Consider the following 25,885-nt stretch of genomic DNA (forward strand, 5'->3'; position numbering starts at 1 on the left):
ATATGAAACGTAGCTGAAAAGAGAATTGATAAACTACAAGGTAAATCTAAAGAAATTATCCAGAATGAAATCCAAAGAGATAAGAGATGTTAAAAGACACAGAGGTTAGATTGAGAAGATCTAACATATACCTAATTTAAATTCCAGAAAACAAGTCTAGGGAAAATGAAAGAGAAGAAATGTTACAAAAGATAATGGACTAGGAATGTAATTGTTGAAACATCAAATCTTGAGATCCAGGAAGCCACATAACATGCTTCCAAAATCCAAGCTTATTATATTAATATATAAAAACATTAATATTAATATTATATATTAATTCTATTATTAATATAATCATTTTATTATATAAATATATAATTTATACATAAATCAATATATAATATATAAATGTGTTGTATGATATATAATATATAATATAGTTATAATATATAGTATATAATAAATTATATATTGATTTATATATAATATATAATTGTATAACTTATAAATTATATATTGTTTTATATATAAATCAATAATATATTAATGCATATAATTATTATTTTATATTAATATTAATAATGATACAATTGGTATTATATAAATATTAATTTTATATTACATTAATAGTTATAAAATACTATCCTGTAACAATTATTAATATAATAAATATAGCATAATATTAATGACTTATATTTATTAATATATTAATAAATGACATAATTTCAAATTTCTTTCAGATTTCTGTAAAAGCTTATCGGGAGTTATATATTTGCAAAACCATAAAGAGACATGTAAAACTGTCAGAGCATCACATGAATAGATTTGACTGCCAGATACAGAACCTTTCAGAAGACAGAAGCAAACCTCCTCCATAAAAATAAGTAATTGGCAGCTGTCTCAATGGGATGTCCAATAACTAGCCTTATTTCACTCAGAACAATTTTGTCGGTTTCATATAGCATGACCAATCACCCTGGTTTACTAGAGACTGAGGGTTTCCTGGGTGAGGGACTCTCTGTGCTAAAAGCAGGATAGTCCTGGATCAACTGGGATGAGTTAAGTCTCTATTTCCATGCCTTCACGGAAATAATTAAAAGATATCTCTCTGTTATGGGCTGAATAATGAAATTATTCCTATGCTGAAGTCCTAATCCCCAGTACCTCAGAATGTAACTGGACTTTGAGATAGGGTTTTTTAAGAGGTATATAAGTTAAAATGAGGACAGTGGGATGGGCCCTAATCTAATATGACTGATGTCCTTATAAGATGAGATGATTTGGACATGGACACAGAGGGACAACCACATGAAGACAAGGAGAAGATGGTCATCTGCAAGCCAAGGAGAGAAGCCTCCAAGTAAACCAACCCTGCGGACACGTTGCTCTTGAACTTCTAGTCTCTAGAACCATAAAAAGAATTTCTATTGTTTAAGCCACCCAGTCTGAGATATTTTATTTTGGCAGCCCTAACAAACACATTCTCTAAGGGCTTATTCTCGTTTTTGGTTTAGTGCATCTCAGCTGATGATTAGAGCCTAATCCTCCCCCTCTTCTTGGGGCCTCTTTTCTCTGTACTCTTCCTCCTCATATCTCACACAGGCAGATTTGTTCCTGCCTCCTCACCTAGATTATGAGCTCCACACAGTCTCCTTTCTTCTGGCTCCTGGCACCCTCATTAATCTTTCTGCTATTAACTCGTTAAACTATCTCCCTACCTTTCCAAACTTCCATTAACTCTGACACTCCATAAATGTTAGTCAAATAAATGAAGAGTCACGCTAACTCCTCTTTCCTTCCCTCTCACTCCAAACTCTTGGTGAGATTCTTTTGCATTTATGCCCTCGTTTCCCCATTTCTCACTCACTTGTCAGTCTCCTGGTTCTTGGTTTTCCTCATTGTGTTGAAACAGATCTGAAAAAGTCATGTAAGACCACAGCCACTGCTATCAGTGCTATTTGAGAATTAATAAAGTTCCCTTTTCCTCTAAGCGAGCAAGCAGAGTGAACAGAAGACAGACTGGCTTCTGCCCTTGGCTGCACAGCCATGCCCAGAGGCCAGGCTTAGGATTTTATAATTCCCAAAGTCGATTGTCTCTTCCCCTCTCCATCCTTTAGGAACCGTCTGCAGTATCTGACACTGTTGAGAGCTCTCACACCCTTTAAACTCTCTCTTCTCTGGCTTTCTGAGCTTCCCTCCCACTTTTGATGGCACCTCAGGAGTTTTTAAGCATCTCTCTCTCTCATAGCAACCCCAGAAATAAAGTCATTCATGAAATTCCTGTACTTAGCCCTTTGTCTCCTCTTTGGGCACTAATGTTTTAGAAACACTCTCCTGACAACTATTGCATCTTTGCAGTTCTCTATTTCCATCTCCAACGCCATGTCTCTCAGAGCATCAGCCTTGAGTTTTCAATTGCATATTTATTAGTTGTTTCTATATGGACATCTCACGGAATCTGTCATTCTGAACATGTCTAAAACATGTATGTTTACATGTTACATGTATGTTCGGTATGTGGGAATACATTACATTCCCACAGATTTTTTCCCAGTTACGGTGTTACTATTCTAATCACTCAGACTAGAAAACTCAGAGCTATCTATGAGTCTTCCTCCTACTCAAACTGCATATATAGTCTATAACCAGGTCCTGTTGATCTCATCTTCTAAAAATCTCTTACATGCTCCTTTTTATATCATTGGATAACAGTTTAGGGTGGTGGTTAATATCATGCACACTGGAGCCAAATCTATTAGGTTCAAATCCTGACTCTCCTACTATTTACTAATTATGAAACCTTAGGAAAACTTTCAACTTTTCATCTGTAAAGATGGGCATTATAATGATGATCCACTTTACATGACTGAAAACCAAATACACGAATACATGTATAGCAGATATTAACCATATGCTTAGCCGACCTACTTCCACCTCCTAAGCAACCAGAAGACCTGTATTTCTCTGCTCCCTAGCATCTAAGTGGGGCCATGGAATGTGGGCAGAAGTGTTGTGTCACCTTTACTCAAAGGCAATTAAAAAGAAGACATACTTTTCCTATGTTCTCATTGCCAAAGAACGCACTACACAGATCTCGACCTCAGAATTCTCTGCACACTGGCATTTCCAACATAGCTTCATGAGAAGGGAAATTTGTGTAGTTTCAATGATTTAGTGATGCTACAGTTTATTTGTCCCCTCTAAACCTCATGTTGAAATGTGACCCCAATTTTGGAGGTGAGGCCTAATGGGAGATGTTTGGGTCATGGGGGTGGATCCCTCACAAATAGATTGATGCTTTTCCCTGCAAGGAGGAGAGGATGACTGAGTTCTCACTGTATTCGTTCCTATGAGAGCTGGTTGCTAAAAAGTTTGGCACGTCTCCCCTCTCTCTCACCATATGATCTCTGCACACACCACCCGCCTTTGCCTTCCATTGAGTGGAAGCAGCCTGAGGCCTTCACCAGACGCATATGCTGGTGCCATGCTTCTTGTACAGTCTGCAGACTGTGAGCCTAATAAACCTCTTTTCATTATAAACTACCCAGTCTTGGGTATTCTGCCATAGCAACACAAATGAACTAAGACAAGTGACAAACACAGTATAACTTGTCTTTTAGATAATATTGATGCCTGAAATTCCACATTGAGGCATTTTTTTTCTCTTCATAGCCTGATAATGGTAAATACCTTCTGACACTGTAGGATGGATGAATTTGTAAGAAATATTCCTGGAAGCAGGTTTGTACAGAGTATAGAGAAAATGTTGGGTAACAAAGCAGGAATGGAGGAGGGTTAATCAGCGAGCCAAAAAGAGTAAACTGAAGGCTTTTACAGTTTTGTCTGCTGTGCTGCATGGAATTACATCCCACCAAAACGTATGTTCAAGTCGTAACCACAGGTACCCGTGAACATGAGTTTATTTAGAACTAGGATCTTTGCAAACGTTATCAAGTTAAGATGAGGTAATATTGGATTGGGGTGAGCTCTAAATCCAATGACTGGTGTCTTCATAAAAGAAAGGTGAGGGAGATTTGAATACAGCAACACAAAGGAAACACAGGGAAGGAGACCATGTGACCATGTAGGCACAGAATGAAGTGTTGCAGCCGAGCCAAGAATGGCAAGGATTGCTGGAGCCACCAGAAGCTAGGAGGAGGCAAAGGATTCCTCCCTAGAGTCTTCAAGGGAGCATGGCCTTGATGGCACCTTGAGTTCAGAATTTTAGGCTCCAGGACTGTGACAGAATAAAATTCCCGTTGTAAGTCATTCTGCCGGTGGTAATTTTTTACAGCAGCCCCAGGAAACTAACATGCCTGCTCAACACCCTACCCTCAATTTTAAGTTCATTTTATGGAATCATTTTGAGTTTGGAGTTTGATTTAATACCTTTCAGTAATTAACACTCTTCATTTTTTACCCCCAAATATGTCACACTGGCTCTACTCTTATAACAATTCTATTTACCTATCTTCTGGTAATGGGGCTGCCACTCCTTGCAGAATGAAAAGTAGAGCGTGTATGCTCACACCTCCCAAAGTGGGGGAAAACCCACTCCCCTTACACTTTGTTTCATGGGAACTTGCAGACTTTTTACTCATGTCACTGGCAAAAATCATTTTACATAAACTATATTTCAATCTCCTATAGTATTGGCATAATTTCTAATACTGTCCCATAAATAATAACACAGAATTCCTTTCTTTCTTTCTTTTTGAGACAGAGTCTTGTTCTGTCTCGCCCAGGCTGGAGTGCAGTGGCACAATCTCGGCTCACCGCAACCTCTGCCTCCGGCGTTCAAGCGATTCTCCTGCCTCAGCCTCCCAAGTAACTGGGATTACAGGCACCCACCACCAACCCCGGCTAATTTTTTGTATTTTTAGTAGAGACGGGGTTTCCCCATATTGGTCAGGCTGGTCTCAAACTCCTGACCTCAGGTGATCCACCTGCCTCGGCATCCCAAAGTGTTGGGATGACAGGCGTGAGCCACCGCACCCGGCCCACAGAATTTCTTAAAAAGTCATTGTGTTCAGTCTTTATGGATCCTCTGAATTCCAGCTGCTCAGCCTCCAGGAGCTAAATGAGATCGCTTAAAGGTCAACTGTTGGGTGCCTCCAAGGTCGCGCCAGAGGCTCATCTCATAGGCAATCAATCAAATGGATCTCTGTTTTTTCTTTTGGTTGTGCGTGTATGTGTGTGGCTTTTTTGTGGTTTTTTGTTTGTTTTGTTTTGTTTGTTTTTGCCAGAAAAACACTCCACCAAGAAGGTTTGTATAACCTAGTGGAGAAGGAGGACGGAGAGTGGGCACAAAAGGACTAGGATGAACATGCTATAAGGAATCTAAATGCCACTGCAGTATTGCCTGGTAAGGACCTGATTACTGATGTTTTAAAGCTAAGCTTTCAGTTGTCACTCGACCCACTAGTGAAACAATGAGCTCTAAAATATATGTTTAGGCTCAAGATTTCTTATGTGGGGAGGTAATCCATCCCAAGGTATCCTCAACCTGTGCCTAGTACAGCGCCCAGCACGAAAGCAGCTCAGATGCCAGTGAATGGTGGTCACTGGCAGGCCTGTTAATGGGTGCCAGTAGCGGTCTCTTCAGAGAAAAAGAAAACTCCCCTCTGCCAGATCAGTATTTTATGAGCTATAAACCAAAACCATTGCTACCACCATCACTATAATTCTATCCACAGTAATTATCATAAAGGCCTAACAATGCCTTGTAGATGAATATTCTGAGTAACTGCCCTATAACGAGGATATTTAAGACCGCACCAAAAACCAGTAGAGGGTTACACTTTACTGGACACAAGTCGGTTATGATAACGAAATTCTAGTTTAATCTGTGAAGAGATTTGAAGGTAACTGAGACACATTTAAATGGAATATACAGATGAGCTTTATTTTTATATCTGGCATGCTTGGATCCATGCCGACCCTCCAGCTGCTCGGGCCTGCCCTTAGGGGCTATGGACTGCTTGACTCTATCAGCGGCACCGCCGCCACCGCCTCCGCGCCGCCTGTGTTCCCAGACTATCGGGCCCGGCAGACGCTTCCTGGGGGCGTCCCTACCGGCTCCAGCCCTCTGGATTTGGGAGCGCCCGGCTAGGAAGCCAGAGTCACGCCGGGGACCCCGGCGTCCAGGCCGCCTAACGCGCGCCCCTCGCCCGGCGCCCCGAAGCGGCCCAGAGGGGCGGGAGCAGAACCGAGCAACCAGGCCGGGCTGGGGGCGCACGGCCCCCAAAAGTGCGGGCTTCCCCCACCCCCGGCAGCGACCCCACCTCCCGCCCCCGCTGCGTGCGCGCGTGTGTCCGTCTGTCTGTATGCTCTCTCGACGTCAGTGGGAATTTCCAGCCAGGAAGTGAGAGAGTGAGCGAGAGAGAAAGAGAGAGAAGTGCACCAGCGAGCCGGGGCAGGAAGAGGAGGTTTCGCCACCGGAGCGGCCCGGCGACGCGCTGACAGCTTCCCCTGCCCTTCCCGTCGGTCGGGCCGCCAGCCGCCGCCGCCCTCGGCCTGCACGCAGCCGCCGGCCCCGCTCCCGGAGCCCAGCGCCGCCGAGGCCGCAGCCGCCCGGACAGTAAGGCGACGCCGCCGCCGCCCGGCCACAGCGCGCCCTGCGCTTCCGTCCGCCAGCGCTGCGGACATGGCGCGGCGCTGACTGGCCTGGCCCGGCCCAGCCGCGCTACCGCTCGCCCCGACCCGCACCCGGGCCCGCTCGGGCTCCGGCCGGCCACCGCCTCTTCCCTCTCCAGCCTGCAGGCCCGCGCCGCCCAGGAGGGAGAGAACCGCGCCAGGAGGCCGAACGCGGACTCGCCACCAGGGTAAGCCAAACTCGGGCGAATGGGGGCCCGGCAGGGGACGCGTGGCTCGAGTCCCGCCACCCAGCTCTCCGCACCCCCTCCAGCCCCACTCGGACTTCCTCATTCCTGCGCTAACCGCGGGGCTAGACCGTGGGAGGAGGTTGACAGCAGTGAGAGGCACATGGGATTGGCGACACCGGGGTAAGGCACATCCGGACCTCGCAGGGGCTAGTCGGCCGGAGGGCCGTGGCTGCCCAGCGCTCATTTCTCTTCACGTCCCTCCGCGGGGTGGGAACGCGAATCGGAGGCGAACTCTTACAAACTTTTAAAATCCCCAACCCTAGCCCCAGCTGGGGGTTAGTGAGAAGGCTGAGGTGCGCTGCGGCGCGGAGGAGAGAGGGAAGGTGGTTGGTGCAGTGCAGAACCAGATTTCTCCTAAGGGCGTTCCATGAAATGAAAGAAGAAGTGCTTGTCAGTCCTCTTGGCAGGGAAAGCCCTCTCCAGCTCCCCAGAATTGAATAGGAGAGTCTATTCATCCCTCTCCTACTTCTGAAAGAAGTCTGGCCCTCTGTCTCTTTTTCTCTCCCTCCCCCCACCCCTCCGTACACACACACACACACACACACACACACACACACACGATATAGTCACCTGCTATAGGACTTGATTCTGATCCTCTGGGGCCTGGCATTTGAGAGAGAAAATAAATTACCTAGGTAGATACGTAGAGCACTTTTTAGACTTGATTATGTAAAACTCTTGGACAGTGCCACCATGCATTATGCATGAGTTCTGAAACAAAAATAATGTAAAAACAAAGCCTATCCTAAATGCAAGTTTTTCTATGGTCCTTAAAAACAGACACCAGGGAATGTTTGCCCGGACTTACTGGTCTATCCTGAAACTGAAATGGGACTTAATGATATAGGATTTAATTATCAAGATTTGAGACATTTTCATGGACTTTGTTAAGTAGAGGTTTTCAGCATTACAAATTATGAAATAACCATATTTAACTCAAGGATTTTGTTATAAAGCTTATAATCTGAAAAAATACTTATGGTATTACTAAAACATTTAATAACTGGCATCAAAATATTCTACACACTGGTGATCTTTAGTAAATACTAAAGGTTAGGGTCAAGATGTTCAATAATTTTTTTCTAGCAGAATCCCACAACTGAATATTGTCAAGCAGTTTGAACTGCATTCGTGTTTGTTAAAACTTTAAAAGGGAGACTTAAAATTGAAGTATGTTGTTTTTCTGATTTTAATATTGTGCTTTCTAGAGATGAATCCTTTTACTGCTTGAGGCACTATGGGAATTATATATTTAAATGTATGTATTTAAATTTGAAGCAGTGTACTTTTTTGAGTTTATAAACTTGGGAAGACAGGAAATGAAAAGATATATTTCTTGTAGAATTTTACGTTCATGATTTAATTGAATTGCTGAAATGAAAAGAACATACACGATGAATGGAGACTTGGAATCTGAGATTATTCATCCGTATTGATACACCTGCAATTCCTAAATGCCCTCCCCTGCTTGTTTAGATAAAATGTCTTCCTGGGCTGCAACCTACTGGACAAACTTGAACACAAAGTAACACACGTTATATGTACATTTAATACTGGAACCGAAAAGCTGCTTGCAGTGAAAAGCAAACCACTTCTAAACTCTTTGACACTTTTTAAAGAAAATAGTATAATCGTTTTAGGGGTTGGTGGTGATTTGAAAATCTTTTATCTTTTTTCCTGAAATTTCGTTCTTATGTTCGGCATTGGCACTCACTTGTGCTGAGTAAATGCCCCTGTTTTTCAAACCCAGATAGTAAATACTGGGGTATACATACAAAAATAGTCCTTCCCCTTTGTAAGCATTGCTTTGATCTTTGCACTTCCTTTTTACTCTACCTCTTAAACAAGATCTGTGATGACTGAGTTGATTAAAGCACAATTAATCTTGAAATAGGAAGAATTTTAGATTTAGTGATCATATTCCTTACATTTCTCTTATTACTGTTCCTGGAAACAAATTGAAGTAGTCTGAGAAACTAATATTTATGCAGGTTGTTTTAGCTACACTTTTAGACTTGCAGATAATTGATTAAGTAAGTTACTACCTTGACTTTCAGGGATTGCTCATTGTGGTAGATACGAGGTCTAGATAGGGAATTGGCAGCTACATGAATGTTGGACTATCATTCCATCAGCAAGACCTTATTTTTACCTAATTTATGAGAGGTATTTTCTCTCTTCAGAAGAGGTGAAAGTTCTGGCTTCTGGGGGGAAGTGGTTACTTCACAACCTTCAATTGGTTTGAACTTGGGAGAAGTAAGACAAATAGTCGACATTTTCAAACAATAAAATAATTGCATCTGAGTTGCTGTATGGATTTTTCATGAAGTACTCAAAAATCTCATCTTTTTCATCTTCAGGTCTTAGTAGATGTGCTCTTCTGAACATAGAATTGACTGCAGTAGGAAGTGTATCTGGAAATGCACAGTACTGTTGTATAACCAATAGAGTAAATACTCAGATTATGCGCTTCTAGTCCACAGATTGATCAGAAATCACATTAACAGGAATGGATGGCTATGAATGAATGGCTATGCAAAATTTCTCATTAAACTTTTTACTTTTAGTAGGAAGTTTGTTTTATTCGGTTGGTCTCTTGGTTTTCTGTTTACAATGTGAATTGTCTACAGTAGTGGGATTGTTATGTTAGAAGAGAAGGAGAAGGAAAAATAGAAGGTAGTGCTAGAGGATATGTTAAGATATGCTGCTCCTACATCTACATTTGTGTCTAATCAGCGTTAATTGATGACTACGTCTTGGTAACCAGTAGACCATACTGGAGCAATTTACTCTGCTTTTTGGGAATTAGTTCTCATTTGCACTCTTGCACCTTCCATGAATATTGAACTGACTTGCAGTGTTCTTAGAGGTGAGCAGTAAACCATCAAGAGCATATGATATCTCTTTGAATTCTGTCACTACTTTGGAGACAGAGAGTTTGGAAGAACTGAAGGTACTCAGCCTCAGGGAGAAAGGTTTGAACATTTTGGCATAGTCCTGCAAGTCAATTTGGCTCCTTGACTGTGAATTTTTTTTAATCAAAAAAGATTAATATTTGAAACCACATAATTTGGTACAGTTAATAGTTCTGGTAACATAACCAAGCCTTTTATCTTTGTAATATTTCATTAATTAGTATCCAGTGCCTCACTTTTAGAAGAAAAAAAGAGAAAAAAGTAGTTAACATTCTTTTAATGATGATGAAATTGCTTCATACTTTTGGTCTCTGCTGTATTAGAGGTTGTTCCTGGGTGCAAATTGATATACTGTCTTTTACATTTCCGGAGGTTGTTGACCTGGCCTTGAAGATCAGCCAATAGTTTAGAAAATAAGTTGTGCAAATTGCATTGCTTCACCTCAAATAATTTAAAGCCTGACAGTTCTATACAAAATAAGAGTCACATAAGATGCGATTTGTTAAAGATTATAGAAATCTCAGAAGATAGATTATGGATGAAAATGTTTGTTTAATTTTGAGTACTAATAAAAATAGTGCATTTTACATTTTAAAAAGAAAACAATTTTTATTCTCTCATATTTTCTGTAGTAACTAATACAGATTTAATTATCAATAATACAAATTTCATCTGCTTTAATTTATTGCCTGTTTTTGAAATTAGAATAATGATATATTTGGTTTAATTATCCATTACAAGTTGCCTTATTATTTTTCATTCATCTTTCACCATTAATCCAGAAACCTTAAAATAGCTTTTCTTTTGACCCATGCCAGTAGATATCAACAGACTTGAGTTCATCTATGGATCCTATTAGTTTAAACTGTGAAAAATTTTGACTGCTTAAGCTTTAAAAAAGAATTTATATACTCTATATGGCGTATTCTTTAAAATAGCCAAAATTATTTAAAAAATGAAATAAAAAGAAAGGAAAAGCTGTTTGAGAGAATCAAATTCTCTAGTTGAACTAAAAAGAAATAATATCTAATCAGTACTGACAAGAGAAATAGCTGATGCTTAACATTGTACTTGTTGGTACATAGTAAGCAATCAGTAACTGTTTAATGAATGAGGGACATGAAGTTGTTGCAAAATTATTTTGTTTTTTTAAATGGACAGCCATCTTCTATAAGGAACAAAAATTACATTATTTTGCTTTGCCTTCTGGAAAGAAATGAACCCAAAATAGTCCTTGAGTCCTAGATATTATGGAAATCTTATCTAAAGACCACTTGAAGTTTACTAGAACAAATAATTTATTAAAAAGTACCTGGCGCCTTCCAAAAGGGGAACATTTCATTCTGAAAGAGGCATTTATAAACTAGAAAGAAAAATGCCTTTTAGTTTCAAAGTTTTAGAGGCACCTGAGCAAGATAATAAAGTAATTGGAATGATAAAAGGTGCTTGTAAAATTGAAAAATGTAACTTTTTGGTGAAATTAGAATTTCTGTACACTCCATTGAAACTGTAATGTCAAATACTAATACCTCCAAAAAAGAATGCCACAAGCACTGGTTAGTAGCCTAAGAATTGTTAGCGCTTATCTAAATTAATCAACTAAAAAGTTAAAACAAAATATGTTATTTTGTTGTTACCTCTCGAATTAAACACCTATCACCCATAAATCTGTAAATATTAAAAGTTACTAGATGGCAAATCTCAGGAACAAGCAGCCAGTTTGCAAGGTTTACTGTATTTTCCACTTTCATACTTTAATGATTTTTGCAACACTGTAGAAGCTGGGGCCTCATCCTGGCAGAGTTTGTTCATTATTTTTCAGTTGTAGCATTTTATAAAAGTTGGCCTTGAATTTCTGAATTGAACCATTTATTTTTTGTGGACACAATTTTTTGAATGAAATATACCATTTAGACTAGAAAAGAGCAAAATGCCAATACTCTCTGTCCTAGTGTCATTGTGCCCCTGGGAGCCCTAATGCAATCCTGTGGGAAAATAACCATTTTATTGAGTGCTGCTCACTTCAGTTCAGTCTGCTTTGCTGCCACTTAGTTCTGGATCTGACCCTGATCTCCCCTCACATCACTCACAACAAACATTCAAGTTTAAAAATTAATTTAAAAGTTAGTTACATGTATATATGTAACTAATGTGTATATTAAATATACTGATATATATTGGTTACATATATAGATATGGCAACAACCAAAAAGGTTATATATATACATATTTGTAACTAATATGTATATTAAATATAATGATACATATGTATAAATATGTATTTGTAACTAATATATATTAAATATAATTATATTAGTTACAAATTAAATATAATTATATTGGTTACAAATATGTATATATAATATTTTTTGTTGTTGCCAGCAAACTGAGGAAGAAATTAAATGTTAACATATATAACAATTGCACTGTAAAGCCGTCATTATTGAAAAGTACTCTGAAGATAAATAGTGGCAGTGTTTGTTAAAATAATAAAATAATCCAAGCACTCTGCCTGTGACTTCGCCATGAGATGGCTTCCAGAAAAAAATAAATTTTTCTGTGTTCCCTTACGAGTTCAGTCTGCAGCTTCTGGGCACGAAGAGAAGGATAAACAAAACAAACAAGGCTCTAACTTTGTCACAATCCTTACTCTACTAGTAGAAATGTATGGACAATTCATACGTTTCATATTGGAAAATAAAGCTATTAGATTTTTCTTTGAGATGAACCTTTTTTTTTTTATTTTAATTTTAATTTTTTTTTCAGTAGAGACGGAATTTTGCTCTGTTGGCCAAGCTGGTCTCAAACTCCTGACCTCAAGTGATCCACCCGCCTCGGCCTCTCAAAGTGCCGGGATTACAGGAGTGAGCCACCTAGCTTGGTCAAGATGAACTTTTTTGATAAATGAGGCTCACTAATATTTCTAGGATTTACTTTTCACTAGCTTGAACTAAAGAAAGTATAAGACCTGCATAAAGTTGAACATACCTCTACAGTGTCCCATTTTAAAAAGCAATTTGTTTTTATGAATTTTGTTTCTTAAAAACAGCAGTTATTTCAAAAAATTATTATTTTTATTGTGTATCATATCATTTGGACTGAAAATACTATACCATATTTCAGTGTTAGGGCACACCTATCCCTCTTTATCCCAGACATCAATTCTACCATAAAACAAGTATGTAAAAAAGAAAACATAAAAGTGATGACATACTCCCTAATCAACCTATGTGTTGGTTCTAAACCCAAGGCTGCAGTTCATTTAAATAGTGAAAATAAATTACTTAATTGTCTTAGAAAATATGTCTTTCATGACAAGAATTTTAGGAATGAGAAAATAACTATTTTTGGATGTTTTAACACAAATTCCCGACTCATGTTTTATTGGTATTTGAAGAACCCCTTTGTCTACCAGTTCTTAAGTATAGGCTTATTTTGTAGGATTTAACCATGTATTGGTGTTTGATTGTTAAGACTTGATTTATAACCTTCAGTGTCTTTCTCTTTTAAATGGGATATGGACTTGGTAATGAGGCCAGAGGAGAATACCTTACAATTTATAGTATCTACTTATAATACAAGAACCTTCATGATTTACAAAATTAAAATGATGATGATGTGGAGCGATGGAAGAAGTATGTATGGGTGACTATTTATGTAGAGGAAATTAGAAGTAGAAAGCAATGTTAAGAAGTTAAGAATTGAAATTAAACTTAATTTTTTGCTCAGTCGCATAGTCAGGAAAGTACTTAAATCACAATTGATTTACATAAAATCAAAACTGAAAACTGAATATATAATCTAGGAAGTAGGAAAAAAAATTTTAGTGTGTTCATACTGCTAATTTCAAACCAATCAGAAAACCTGGGGAACTAATTTTCAGAGGAGATGGCTTAAAGTGAACCAAAAATATAGCCATTTCTCTACCCTATTCATTTAATGCATTCATTTATTATACTGCTAATACATGATAAGGTGTATAGGTCAAGTATCATTTGTATATGTGTATGTGATTTTAAACCTAAGAGTCTTTTGAAAGATTGGTCAAAGCAAAGGATAATGAAAGCATAAAGATTTAGGGGGAAGAGTCCTCTATAAAAATTAAGACTTAAACTTTGTTATCGACTTGAATGTGAAGATAGAATAATCTAGAAAGTGAATGAGAATTATAAATAAAAGTACAAATCGTATATCTCATGGTTGAGATATGCAATGAGATAAATTGTATATCTCATCTAATGTGGGGTCATAATGAAAGGAGTAAGAGAGGTTGCCCTTGGATAGAACCTTTTGGCAGACATTTCATAATGGATTATCATGTTTTTGCTAAACTGATAAGAATGGACATTTTCACCACATTATGAAGAAACACTTTAGAAGTCAGTTGCAATCAAGCAAATATAAGTACCTGGGAAATTAAAATCAAAAGCATGGTAGTCCAACAATAGTCAGATGCATTTACTAGCTCTCATACCGTATCACAGCATTAATTTGACATAATATCTTTATGGTGTCTCTTTATATATTTATTCGATTTCCCATTTAAGACATTTAACCAAATTTAACAAGCAATCCTTAGAAACTTTAAAAATATTTCCTATTTTAAACCATTACATAATCTTTTACCCTGCAGTTACAATTCTTTTTATGATGGGTAGGGAAGTATCCCATTTCTCTTAGAAAGTCTCCTATGATAGCCAAATAGGAGTCAGTCCAAGTTGCTTAGAGTGGTAGTTCAATCCTGTGTTGAAATAGATGACTTTTGGAGTAATTGTCCTATGTTTACTAAGTATCTGTTGAACTGTAGGAGTTCAGTCATTCAAGGTAAGCCACAGAAATCATTTTATTGATGAGGCACTTAAGTATCTTCACATCTATATGCCAATATTAAATTTCTCATCATCCCTGATCCCCACCCCTCTGTACAGATTGGTATCCCCAGCACATTAGGGAATGCAGTTGTTAGCTTGTTAGGGTCCATTCAGTAGATTTCCCATGCCAGAAATCTAGAAGCCCTTCTTACACATTCAGCTTTCTTCTTCAGTCAGTCACCAAGTTCTATCAAGTCAGCCTCTTCATCTCCAGAATCCATCCCTTCCTCATTGAATTTCTAGATTTTATTTTTGCATTGTCTCCTGCTTCTGACCCATCCTTCATTTTGCATAATGGTCAGCTTTCTAAAGTGTAAATTGGATCATGTCTCTGCAGTGAATCCCAGTTGTCTTCACACGCTGATACCCATATACCTCACCCCCTTACTCCCTCCCCTGTTCCCCAACCATCCCCTAATCTCAGATCCTCCACACCAACCTTCAGTTTCCTACTCACAGTTTCTGACTTTGAATACCTTTGCTTATGTCCTCCCTGTATGAGAAGTGCCTTTTCTTTCCTAGCCATCCTGCTAACTACTAAACCCTTAGGCCTGGTTTGAGCATCACCATTTCTCTCACTTGCCTTTCTGTTTTCTCCCTCCCCTCTCCATAAAGAGTTATGTGGCCCCATTCTGTGTTCTGAATTCCTGTGGGTCCTAGAAAAGAAACATCTTGAGGGCAAGGAGTTAATCTTATTTACTTTTTATTTGCACAGCACCTGGTATGTTTGCTGAATAAGTAAATACTGAACAAGATATCAAGAGACAGTGCTGCCAATTAACTGTGTGGCTCGGAGCAAGTTAATTAACCTCTCTGAGTCTTATTTTTGTTCTGTAAAAAAATGAGGTTTGGCCAAATGAGCATCTCTCTCTAAAATTATGTGTTTCTTTGATATAATTGTATTAATTGGAAGACTTCAGATTTTCTTGTCATATTGAGATAGGTCAACTTAAGAAAAATGCATGTGAGTAAGTACCAAGCCAATTCTTGATTATCAAATTGATAATATGAGGAACTGCCCATTTTTTGGATAATGAGTTACAATTTTTAGTCTCAGTATAGCTTCTTTTTCAAATCCAGATGTTTCTGGTGTTGAATTTTTTCATTATTAACCAGTCTCTCACATTCATATTTCTCCAAAGAAATTTATGGAAAGCTTGAGACAAAAATTGAATATAAAGTTTAATATTTAAATGCTGGATTGATTCAAGGTCTTACTAATTATATTTGGAGGGAGAAGAAGGGGAGGTGGTGGTAGTATGAGATGAATCCTCCTCTGTTCCTTCCTAGAAGGAACACAACGTCCTACGTCAAGAAGAAAGACAGAAGCATATCTTGGAGATACGAAAAGAACCACCAGGTAAACCAAAAAGAAAAAGTCAGCCTTTGAAAAGCAGGATTAGAGATGAGGAGGGGTGGGGTAGTGGAAGCATTGCTTGTTTATAGAAGCTCTTCCATCTTCGCATAGTATGATTTTGTTGTTTTTATTATTTTTTCCTTCCTTTTTTTGACCTCCAGCTTTAGCAGAGTACAGTTGACAGAAATTATATATGTTTATGGTATACAAGATGACATTTTGGTATACATATGCATTGTGAAATTATTAAATCAAGCTGATTAACATAAGTAGGGTTTTATTTCTTTAACAGTGATTCATTTGAATATATGTTGAGTCCTTTCTTTGTGCCAGACACAGTTCTAAAGACAAGGCATACAGTGCCAAACAAGACAGAAATCCAGAAATTCATGGAGCTTAAATCAATGTAGTCTTTTCAGTTTTTAAAATTTTCTTGCTGGGCATAGTGACTCACACCTGTAATCCCAGTACTTTGGGAGGCCGAGAAGGGAGGATTGCCTAAACCCAGGAGTTTGAGACCAGCATTGACAAAATAGCAAGACCCCGGTCTCTACAAAAAAATTTAAAAATTAGCTGGGCAATGTGGCACATGACTGTGGTCCCAGCTCTTCAAGAGGCCAAAGTAGGAGCATCACTTGAGCCTGGGAGGTTGAGGCCTCAGTGAGTGGTGATTGTGCCACCGCAGTCCAGTCTAGGCAACAGAGCAAGACTCTGTCTCAAAAAAAGAAAAAAAAAAAGATAGAAAAAGAAACTTTCTTTTTACATTAGCCTTTTTTAAGTTAAAGAATCCCATAGCTTAAAAAGTACACAAATATTAATACTGCAACTTTAGAGATTTATCTCAAGGTGAACACGTTTAACCTAGTTGGTGGTCAAGAAATAGTACACTGGCAGCACTGCAAAAGCATCCTATCTGTCCTTTCTTAGTTAGGACCCCTTCCCTCCACTGTCATTTAAAAGATTTCACGAACAACTTTTGGATTATGTGTATGTCAATTCTATGACTCATATATATCCACATAGATAATGAAGCATTGACTGAATGAATTCATTATTCCAAGGTGCTAATAATGAGCTTCACACCAGTGGGAACTCTGCTTTGTCAGGTGGGCCCTAAGGTCAGTTCATTCCAGATATTCCTCACTAAACAAAATACTGGTTTTCCTAAGTTGTTAGTAAAAAATATAAAACTGATTACATTCTCATTTACTTATTATGAATTTAAAGTAAATTTTTTGCTTAATACCAAGTAGCCAGGGTCACTGACAAAGAGACATGGGAGAAAGAAGTATTCACATCTGATGTTATCAGACATAGAAAAGAGAGTAGAGTTCACCTATTTCTCCCCACTCATTTTATACATTGACATCTGTATGTGTGTTGTTTTGTTTTGTTTGTTTGTTTGTTTTGAGATGTGATGTTGCTCTGTCATACAAGCTGGAGTGCAGTGGTGCAATCATGGCTCACTGCAAGCTCGACCTCCTGGTCCCAAGCTATCCTCCCACCTCGGCTACCCAAGTAGCTAGGACTACAGGCATGCACCACCATGCCTGGCAAAATTTTATTTTACCTTTTAAAATTTTTGTAGAGATGGGGTCTCCCTATGTTGCCAAAGCTTGTCCCCAAACACCTGGACCTCCCAAAGTGCTGGGATTATAGGTGTGAGCCACCACACCCAGCCATGTGTACATTAAAAGAGTTTATCTGTATGAGTGGTCAGTGTAGAAAGGGCTTCATGGAGCCTGATTTTGATGGCATGCAAATTATTATATTTGTGTATATGTAATCAGAAGGCCTTCACCGTGATTATTTCTTCAAGGGAAACCTTTGTGCCTCCAGGGTGATTGTACCCGTGTTCATAGGACCAAACATTGCTGGTTCACATAATGACTCTTTCTTTTAAAACATAAAGGACATATTTTTATGGATTTTTGAGGATTAATAGAATAAAAATCTAAAATAAGTCATATTCAGATTCAAGAGAACTAGATAAGTTTCTCTATATTTGAACAAAAGAATACTAGTCTCTTAATTCATAATGCATGAGGTCTTCTTTTTCCTCAGTCTGAAAATATGAATATTCCAAAATGGTACTCTAGGCAGAGGCTACATAACAAAATTAAAATCCTGTGATACTATGTTTTTAGGGAAGAAGAAATCTGTAGCATTAGAAATGTAGACGCAAAAGGTCAGAACGAAGTCCACTATGTCAAGTCCCTTTTTCATGCCATCTGAATGAAAGACCTCACACCATGAACAGAGGTACTGAAGCAGTTTTTATGTGGAAATGGTAGGCAGCAGTATCTCAGGAGTGACTTTAATTATAACATTTAAAGTTTTATCTAACTTACTATAATCTTTAAAGAACTTCTCTAGCTCTGCAAGTTTATTCTTGGCAGAATTTGTGCTAATATAGTATTAATAAAAATAAATTTTACTTAGAGTGTGATGTAAATTACTCTTAATTACAATATAATTTTAAAATGCCCAAAACATCTTTTGATCTTATGAATTTCAGTCCACTATGATTAAGAAGACAACCATAGGCAAAAATTTGTTTTTTATGGAACACGTTGGAATGCATTCTAATCACTTCTCTAAGAAAATCCCTGTCCCCATGATTATAGTGAACATGATACAGCAAGAATTTAGATGCTTCTTTCAGGGGGGTGAGGTTGTATATTCTATAGTCTATTGATTCTAAGAGGTACTTTTTTCTCCCCCAGTTTAACAGTTTTGCTTAATTATATACCTTTCAGGATTTGTTTTTTGGATATTTTTCTATTACTCATTTCTGATTTAATTCTACTGTATTTAGATAACATACTCTGCATGCTTTCAATTCTTTGAAATTTATTGAGACTTATTTTATGGCCAGGGATGTGATCTATCTTCATGACTATTCCATGTGTACTTAAAAATAATGTGGACTCTGGGCCGGGCGCAGTGGCTCAGGCCTGTAATCCCAGCACTTTGGGAGGCCGAGGCAGGCGGATCACGAGGTCAGGAAATCGAGACCATCCTGGCTAACACGGTGAAACCCCGTCTCTACTAAAAAAATACAAAAAATTAGCCAGGCGTTGTGGTAGGCGCCTGTAGTCCCAGCTACTCGGGAGGCTGAGACAGGAGAATAGCGTGAACCCGGGAGGCGGAGCTTGCAGTGAGCCGAGATGGTGCCACTGCACTCCAGCCTGGGCGACAGAGCGAGACTCCGTCTCAAATAATAATAATAATAATAATAATAATAATAATAATAATAGTAATAATAATGTGGACTCTAAAATCATTCAGTGGGGTTGTTGTAGACATACACTAGGTTCTTTTGATTGACAGTTTTGTTCCTAAGCTTTCTATATCTTTCCTACTATGGTATGAATGTGTCCCCACCAAATTCCGGTGTTGAAATAGGATCACCAATGTGACAGTAGAAAGAGGTAGAGCCTATAAGAAGTGATGGGATTACGTGCCCTTTTAAAAGGGCTTGCCGGAGGAAATTTGTCTCCTCTTGCCTTTCCGCCCTCTGCCATGTGCGGACACAGCATTCCTCCCCTCTAGGGGATGCATCCCTCACCAGACACCAAATGCTGGTGCCTTCATCTTGGACTTCCCGTCTACAGAACTGTGAGAAATAAACTTGGGCTGTTTATAAATTACTCAGTCTGAGCTATTCTGTTACAGCAGCACTGACAGACTAAGACATTTCCTGACGTTCTGTTGCTTTGCTTTTATCAATTACTGAGAGAGGAATGTTAAAAATCTTAACTGTAATTGTGGATTTGTGATTTTTTCTGTTAGTTCTTCCACTTTTTGCTTCATATATTTTGAAGCTTTGTTAATAGGTGCATACACAACAAGATAATTGCTTTTATTTGATGAGTTGGCCGTTTGATTCATTCTTGCAGTGTTCCTCTTTGTCCCTAGTAATATTTCTTCTCTTGAAGTCTACTTTATCTGATATTTTAGAATATAGCCTGCTTTTCTTGTATTTAGCATTTGCATGATATAACTAGCCCCGTGTGCCATCTTCATACATTTTAACTATCTGTGTCTTTAATATTAAAGTACAATTCTTATGAAAAGCATATACTTGAATCTTGCTTTGTAAAAATCCAATCTGATCATCTCTATCTTCTGGATGAGTTTACTCCAGTTCCATGTAATATTATTACTGGTACATTGGGTTTAAGTCTCTCATCTTGGTAATTAATTATTTGTGCTATCTGTTCTTTATTCTTTTTTTTTTTCTCCTTTTCTGCCATCCTTTGAATAAATCAAGTTTAGTGTTTTAAATTCCATTTTATCTCCTTCATTGGTTATTTTCTAAAGTGGTTACTTTACCACTTTAGAAACATATTTATTTATTACCATATGCATCTTTGAGTCTATAATTAATTAATGTGAGAACTTGACAGTGTTATACTTCTGTTTATCCTTCTGTGCTATTGTTGTTATACATTTTACTTTATATGTTATAAACTCCAAAATATATTGTCTTGTTTTGCTGTGAAGAGTCAATTGTCTGTTTAGGAAATTAAGATAGAAGAAATCAAAGTATTGTGCTTACTCACATATTTATCATTATTGATGCTTTTTATTCTTTCATAAAGGTCCAACTTTCTATCATTTCCCTTCAGCATGAAGAAGTTTTTTTTTTTTTTTTTTTTTTTGAGGCGGAGTCTCGCTCTGTTGCCCGGGCTGGAGTGCAGTGGCCTGATCTCAGCTCACTGCAAGCTCCGCCTCCTGGGTTTACGCCATTCTTCTGCCTCAGCCTCCCGAGTAGCTGGGACTACAGGCGCCCGCCACTTCGCCTGGCTAGTTTTTGTATTTTTAGTAGAGACGGGGTTTCACCGTGTTAGCCAGGATGGTCTCGATCTCCTGACCTCGTGATCCACCCGTCTCGGCCTCCCAAAGTGCTGGGATTACAGGCTTGAGCCACCGCGCCCGGCCGAAGAAGTTTTTTTAGCATGTCTTTTAGCAGATCTGCTGGTGATGAATACTCTTAGCTCTTGTTTACTTGAAAATGTCAATTTCATCTTTATTTTTAAAAGGTATATTTGCTGAATATTCTGGACCAATCTTTTTTTTTCTTTTATCACTGTAAAAGTGCCTTTACAATGCCTTCTAGCTTGTACTGTGACTAATGATCATCAGAAACATCATGCTTATCATGCTTATCATTGTTCCCCCATATATAATATGTCCTTTCTTGTCCTTTGCTGTTTTGGGATTTTTTTTTTCCTCTAGCATTAGTTTTTAACAATTTGGCTGTAATATGCCTAACCATGGTTTTATTTGTTTTTATCCAGCATAGAGATCTTTGAGATTCTTGGATCTGTGGGTTGACTTTTAAAAAAATCAAAATTGGAAAAATTCTCAACTGGTATTTTTTTAAATATCTTTTCTGTCTTTTTTCTCTTTCTGGGATTCCATGTTACAAATATGTAAGACTGCTTAATATTGTCCTGTAGGTCACTGAAGCTGTGTTCACTTCTTTCTGCCTCTTTTTCCTCTGTGATTCAGTTTGGAGAGTTTTTATTGACCTTTCTTCTAGTCTATTGGCATTTTCTTTTATAATGTTAAATATGCTAAGTCCATCTAGTGAAATTGCGTTTCAGTTCTAAAATTTCTGTTCTTTTTTTTAAAGAAAGGTGTGCGTTTCTTTGCCGATATCGCCTATCTGTTTGCTCATTATCTTCATCTTTTCCTTTACATTATTGACCATATGCCATTTTAATGTCATTGGTTGCTAATTTCATCATTCGTGTCATTTTTTTTCTCAGTCTTATTTTCCTATTTCTTTGCAGGCTTCATTATGTTTTATTGTACATTGTGGATATTCCATTGAGGAGAGTTTGGGATTTTTGTCTTCCTTTAAAACGTGTTGAGTTTTGTTGTAACAAGCAGTGAATTTACTGGTGAATCACCTGGTTTTACTAAGATAGGTTTAGAGTAGCCCTTATTTTAGGATGTTTCTAACGCCCTTCGTGTGGTCTTTCTGAAATCACAACTGAATGCTCATAGTGTTCAGTGATGTCTTTCCACCCTAGATTATTACAACTTCAGTGTCTCTCAGCACTATATGATGTCTGGAATTTCCATTTAGCTCTTAGATGGCCAGAAACTGTTTTTTATTGGGTTTGCAGGGTCTCGTCCTACAGTATCACAGCTTAGTATTTGGCCAGTGACCAGAGCTGACCCCTATGTAGATTTCTGAGGCTCTTGCTTTTTGTTTAAAGCCTTTCTTTGTGATATTCTGCCCATTGCTGTTATCTCTTTGGGCTCTCCCTGAGTCATGATTTGGAAAGCGTCCTCAGTCAAAAAGTGAGGGCGAATTTAGAATTTACCTAAAGCACCTTATAATGTACTAGCCCTATGATGTCCAGTGTCTTCAATTACATCTTTAGGTATTTTGTATGGCTTCACAATTGAGTATAGCAAGGTGGGAGGTTCAGATAACTGTTAATCTGTGACAACTAAAACCAGAATTTGACATTCTGACAAACTTGAAATTACAGTGCTTCTTAAAATTAATGCAGTATTTTTAAAACAAAACAAAACAAAACAGTGTCTTCCAATTTGGCAATACAAAAAAGCAAAACTCCCATCTCTACTTTTTAGGCACTTCTGTCCATTTGAGAAGATTATAAATGTATAGATAAAGTTAGATTGCAGTAAAACTGTGCTGTCTAGTGTTAAATCACCAGTATATATAAGTGTTATAGATATTATGTGACTACAGAGCTATAGGTTACAGGAAAAATATAGGATTTCTTGGCGGAGATTGGATTTAACTAGAGCCTTAAAGAGTGGGTGCTATTGAGGTAGAAAAGATGGCATTTCAGGATGCAGGGCATACTGTGAACAAATGTACAAGAAGGAAATGAGCAAGACATTTTGAATGATTAATCTGTCAATCATAGGGAGTTTTGGTTGGGACATAATAGTAGTTGATGCTTATAATATGATTTAATATAATAATGTATGTGCTGAGTGTTTGAAGTCTTTGAACTTTATCTTATAAGTAATATATAATGTGAAAGATACTTAAAGAGGAAGAAACCCTGCAGTGAGGGAGAACAGTGCAGAGCCTATTACTGTCATTCAGGAGTGAGGCAATAAAGGTCTCTCCTAGGATGTTGGAAAGAAGGGAACAGATCCAAGAAGCAACATGAAGAAAATAATCAGCAGAAATTGGTTATTGACTAGACATGTGTGAGAATGATATATTGGCAGAAATTGGAAAGTCAAGAATGGGGCTCACTGCAGCAGGAATGATGAAATTGGTTTTAGATAGACAGGTGAAGGGATTTAAAACATTAACTTGTTTTATAAAGGTATCACTGCTTAAAGCTAATGGTGATTTATTAATATTTGCACTCTGAAAGTTTTAACAGTTTTAATTTTCTGTATACACCACAGTGTTTTGTATACTATACTTGCCTCTTTTGTTCAGTTGGGAAATGAGTAAACCAATAGAGTAAAAAAATGAGTACAAAGTGGGCTCTGACTAGAACTCTAACAAAGTGTGATTACTGAATTACCAAGGTAATTAACCCATACCCCACATACACTCCATTTCCTATGACACATACTATATTGCATTGTTTTTGCCTGTTTGCCTTCCTACTTCCTAAACTGTTGCATTAGTTTGCTTTTGTGGCATAAAAAAATCACCACAAAGAAAATGAAAAGACAAATACTGATTATTTCTTCCAATTCTGTGAGCTGCCTAGGTCATCTGGCCTGGCCTGCTTTGGCTAATCTCTGAGGTCTTTTGGCTAGTCGACTGGTGCTGTTTGTAGCTACTCAGCTGGTGTCCTACTACTGTTTGTCTGAAGTTGTTTTGGCTACTCCAACTGGTGCTACCGAGCCTCAGCTAGGACTACCTCTCTCTGCTCCACATGGTCTTTGATTTTCCAGGGGCTGGGGCAGGCTTGTTCTCATGGTAACAATGTTCCAAGAAAGAGAATGATCATTGCAAGGCCTCTTAAAAGCTGGGTTTAGAACTTGCGCTTCTACCTGTTCCTATTGGTCAGAGTATGTCCATAGGTCTGCTAAGACTCAAAGCACAGAGAAATAAATGTTTCTTCTTGTTGAGTGGCATATAAAAAAATGTGTGGTCATTGTTTTCAATCTACCACAACTGTAAGTTGTGTGAGTACAGGAACTACATCACTCTTGCGCACTTTGGTGTTGACATAGTAGTCATAAATATTTTTAGGTGAATGACTAAATTAATGAAGGAAGAAAAACATTCATGTAGTATTTCAGTATACTGTAGTTTTAAATTATAATATACATTTGATATAATTAATATATAATATATAAAATACTTATATGTTATATATAAGGTATATATAAAATGTATAGTTTTAATATGTAAGTATATGTATATAATTATGTATAATATTGTAATTGTATATATACTTTTATCATACCGTCAGTGAATATGGACATTGTTCAGGGAGAATCTCTTTATTCTCCTGTCTTTTGAGATTGACCAAAGAAAATATTTGTTTAAAAAAAGAACTATCACTTGAGTTAACATTGTTTGGTATTTTTATTCTCATAGGTGATTGCCTTGTGAAGAACTCATTTTGTGTATCATCAGAATCCTATTCTGCTTTTCAGGCTGTGCTATGGGTAGACTAGCTCTAACCAGAACACTTGGGAGACCTGAAGCAAAGATGCGATATTAAAATAAATAATGTTTTATGCCAAAGAGGAAAACCACTTCTGCCTCCTAAACAACTGAAAGAGCCAGAGACTATGGGGTCAGATTAGCCAGCGTTACTGTATGAACCTGAGCAAATGGCTTACTCTCCTTCAGCTTCGGTGTCTTATCTGGGACATTGATTCTCAGGATTGGTGTGAGAATTAAGAGAAATATGTGAAGTTCTAGCTACAGTTCTTTACCCATGAGGTAGTCAGTAAAGTTTACTTCTTTCTCCATGTGAACCAAAGCACTGTCAGGATGTGATGATGTTCGTTAGGGTTTCTCATGCTCAGCATTATTGATATTTAGGGTTGCGTAATGGTTTATTGTGAGGGGGTGTCCTGTGCAGTATAGGGTTTGTAGCAGCATCTCTAGCCTTTATACACTAGATGCCAGTAGGACCACCCATCTAGCTGTGACAGGCAAAAATGTCTTCAAATGTTGCCAAATGACCCCTGGGGGCAAAATGCAAACAGTTTATCTAGCAGTGACACATAGCTAGCCACCTTAGAGACCCATAAATGTAAAATGGGAAACAAAATACTTGAGTCTTCTCAGAATGTCTAAAGCTTTTGCTGTCTATCTTCCTCCTTCTATAATTTACCACAAACATATTGCTTCTTATGCCATCTAATAAAATGGCTAACATTTGCTGTGTATTATTCTCCGTGTTAATAAGCTATGTATGAACTCACTAGCTGAATGTTGTATATGTGTCTGCCGTCCCTATTGGATTGACATTCCATTGTAAACAGGGACCTTATCTTTACCAGCTCCAAGCACAATGTATTTGTGTTTATCAGGTAGCTATTCTACATGTTAATTGATCACATTGCACTCAAATGAAACATGGATGTGGAAATGGAAGGAGGAGCTTTAAAACACGGAAAATTAGTTTATATAAATCTAAATGTTGTAGTGCACAAATATTGATTCCTTTTTAAAAACTTTCAGAAATCAGCTCTTCTGAAAAAAAAGTAACTAAGCCACCATCAACTATTATTTCATCACCACTAAGCCAATATCAGAAAGTTGTCAATCAGCAGCTCTTTTTAAAGTTGAAATTTTTCTATTGTATTTCTTATGAATGTTTCAGTAGTGCTTAGAAGTTTTTGGCTCATTTATCATGTTTTATTCACTGTATGTCATTAATTGTTAAA

At 37.9% G+C, this 25,885-nt stretch overlaps 1 protein-coding gene across 4 annotated transcripts in view; it reads left to right on the plus strand.

Annotated features, from left to right (window-relative positions):
• The first annotated feature begins 6,000 nt into the window (after positions 1 to 6,000).
• Positions 6,001 to 25,885, plus strand: part of NFKB1 (nuclear factor kappa B subunit 1) — a 124,623-nt gene continuing 104,738 nt past the window's right edge. For 3 of the 4 annotated variants that reach the window (XM_010363319.2, XM_030914961.1, XM_030914943.1), the window contains exon 1: positions 6,001 to 6,806. The gene's annotated coding sequence lies outside the window, so the exon portion shown is untranslated. Of the gene's footprint in view, positions 6,807 to 15,942; positions 16,013 to 25,885 lie in introns of all 4 variants that reach the window. The other variant, XM_010363320.2, reaches the window with a different exon arrangement.

Source organism: Rhinopithecus roxellana, chromosome 2 (assembly GCF_007565055.1).
Source record: "Rhinopithecus roxellana isolate Shanxi Qingling chromosome 2, ASM756505v1, whole genome shotgun sequence".
Lineage (NCBI taxonomy): Eukaryota > Metazoa > Chordata > Mammalia > Primates > Cercopithecidae > Rhinopithecus > Rhinopithecus roxellana.